The sequence below is a fragment of the Marmota marmota genome, unplaced genomic scaffold (genome assembly GCF_001458135.2).
Source record: "Marmota marmota marmota unplaced genomic scaffold, marMar, whole genome shotgun sequence".
In the NCBI taxonomy this organism is placed as follows: Eukaryota; Metazoa; Chordata; class Mammalia; order Rodentia; family Sciuridae; genus Marmota; species Marmota marmota.
This window is the reverse complement of record NW_025999900.1, coordinates 36412551-36415874: the sequence shown is the minus strand read 5'-3', so window position 1 is coordinate 36415874 and position 3324 is coordinate 36412551.

The window sequence follows — 3324 nt, the reverse complement described above, 5'->3', positions numbered from 1 at the left end:
CCCAGTGCAGTGGAGTCAACCTTGGGCTGGAACCTCTGAAACAGGGAGCCAGACTAAATCTCCCTGCTCTAAGTTTTGTCCTCAATGTTTGTCACAGGAACGAAAAAGTGACTAACACATTTGAACATGCTTGTCCCCACTGAAGCTCATCTTGAGGCTTGATTCGCAATGTGGCAGTGTGGGAAGTGGTGCCTTTTAGGGATGAATAGGTCACCAAAGCACAGCTCCCATGAATTGATTCAGGTTTTTCTTGAGAGACGAGGTCAGTTCTCCCAAGACTGGATTAGACTGAACTAGGTCTCTCAGGAGTGAGCTAGGTCTCACAGGACTTGATTATTTACTGTGAGGCTGGTTGTTAGAAAATGACTTTGGCTTTTTTGCTTGCTGCCTTGCTTTGTCTCTTGCCATTGATCTTTTTCACACATCACTGCCCACTTTAACACATGCTTCTTGGCGTGATGACCTCTTCTGTGTTGTGATGTGGCTAGGAGAGCTTTGCCAGATGTTTAGACATTCCATCATCAGAATTATGGGCCCCACCCATCTTCTCTCTCTACCCCATTTACTATAATTCATTTCTCCCCCTTGTTTTGTTTTCCCTTTCCCCTCACTTCCTCTTATATGTAATTTTGTATAACAAGGAGGGGAGGGGGGATAGCAGAGGATAGGAAAGACAGCAGAATACAACAGACACTAGTATAGCTCTATGTAAAAACATGGATGTGTAACCAATGTGATTCTGCAATGTGTATACGGGGTAAAAATGGGAGTTCATAACCCACTTGAATCAAATGTATGAAATATGATATGTCAAGAACTATGTAATGTTTTGAACAACTAATAACAAAAATTTAAAAAAAGAATTATGGGCCCCATAAACGTAATTACTTTATAAAACATCCAGTCTCATGTATTTTGTTATAACAACACAAAATGAAATAACCAATTATAATAAACCTTTTTGTATTTATTTTGTCTTGTATTGGTGATTTAATAATTAAAATCTGAAAAGTTCCAGCTGTGGTTTCTTTAAATATTTTTTCCCTCCCTCTCTCTCTTCTTAGGCTTCAGTTACACATATATAAGACCACTTGACTTTTTATCATAGCTAATGGACTATATTACCTTTTCTTCAGTTTATTTTCCTTTTGCTTCAGTTTGAATAATTTTTATTGCTTTTTTGTCTGAATCACTGAACATTTTTTTTTTCAATTTTCACTATACTATACTTTATTGTCATTATATTATACTGAGCATCTTTTATGTGCTTTTTAATCTACTAATTTATACAATTTTTTTGATTGATTAATGTTTTTCATCTCTATGAGATCCACTTGGACATTTATATTTAACTGATTCTTCTTTATTTATTTTCCTGTATTTCTATACAACACTTACTGTATTTTATTACAGATAATCTTAATAATTTATAATAATTATATCTTTTTTAATGTTCTATCATCTGTGTCATTTTTAGATCTATTTCTATTGGTTGATTTTCCTCCTGACTATAGATTACATTATCCTGCTTTGTCTCATTTCTGAAAACTTTGATGATGCTACATATGTGCACTTTACATTTTTGGATGCTGAATTTTGCTAAACTAGTTTAAAAGTTATTGGACATATTTCAGGCCAGTGAATAATTTGCTCATCAGTTTGATCTTTTGAGAGTTGCTTTTATCTTTACCTGGACTGACTCTATTCTGGAATTCTCTTAGCCTACTGCTAATGTATCAGCCTTCTGAGTGCCTGCCCCATATATTAAAATGTCTCTTGAATACTGGCTACTGTGAACACACACAATGCCCAGCACTGTGTGAACTCTAGAAATTATTTTGCCTATTGCTTTCTCTTTATCTTGGCAGGTTCCTCCACATGTGTGCAAATCAACCCAGGATTAAAAGTGAATGTGAAAGTCAATCCCTATAGCACTCTACCTTTATCAGTGAATCAGACACCTCAGAAACTTGCTTTTATTGTATTTACAAGTGCATCAGTCCATGATGTGTCAGAAAAACACTGGTCCTTCTCTACAGATTGAGGATCACATAATGTGATGCTTCCTACAAGACAGCATGCTGACTGGGGGATAAATAATATTGTGGGCTGGAGGAGAGGGAGAGGACTTTCCAGGCACCCAGTGGACCCACAGAGACATGCACAAGGAAGAGGCCTCAAACGATTCCACTTCAAGGATGTGCCTAGGATTATTTGAAGCTAAACATCTCTGCACCATGAAGAAAATGCTGAAGTAATGATGGAATATTATTTCAAGTACAGTTGGAACATGTAAACAAATGCTGAATGCTTTCTTCTTAGAGTCCTATGTCATCCTCCTTCTTCATCTACCTTCCTGTGAAGCTAGTTTACAATACCCCTCCCTTGTAGAATATTTTGCTTTCTACAGTTTCAGTTCCCTGCTGTCAACTGTGATATGAAGATATTAACTGGAAATTTTCAGAAATAAACAATTCGTATTTCAAAATGCATGCCATTTTGAGTAGTGGGAGGAAATCTTGCACTGCTCTGCTCTCTGTCACCAGGATTAAATCACCCCTTGGTTCAGTGTAAACATGTGGTACAACTACCTTCTCTTTAGCCCCTATTTTTAGTCAGTTTGTGTTTTTAGGTCACCCATAAAATTGCAAAAGTTACAACCACAATGCAGGACAAGTGTTTACCTAATGAGGAAAAGGCACTACATTTGTGGTTGGAAGACGTGAACACAAAACATGTTCCAGTTGACAGCAATGTGTTGTACCAGAGAACAATGTGACTAATTTATAAATAATCTTTATCAAAGCATGTATGCATAGGAAACACAGAATTCAGTACTATCTTTGTTTTCAGGTATCCACTGGAGATCTTGGAATACAGCTGCTATGGATGAAGAGGCGTGAGGCACTATATTATTAAAAATGAAGTCTGGTGGAAGGAGACCCTCATCATTATACAAAATACATATATGAAGATGTGAATTTGGTGTCAGCATACCTTATATACAATAAGAGATATGGTAAATTGTGGTATAATGGTGTATTAAGAATTGTAATGCAAAAAATAAATAAATAAAAATTTAAAAATAAAATAAAGAATAAAAATGAAGTCTGACAAGTTTGGGGTGCAGTTTGCAGAGAAACCACAAGAGGGAGCATCCTTCTCAGATGTGGTTCAGTTTTGCATTTAGGTGGTAGTTCAACATACCTACTATTTTTGAAGTCAAAAGATTGATTGCTGTTCTGAAAAAAAGGGGGTTCTTGCTCACGAGTGAAGAGTTTCTATAAGATCCAGCTGGAGGCTGCACCAGGTGACTTGGTGTAT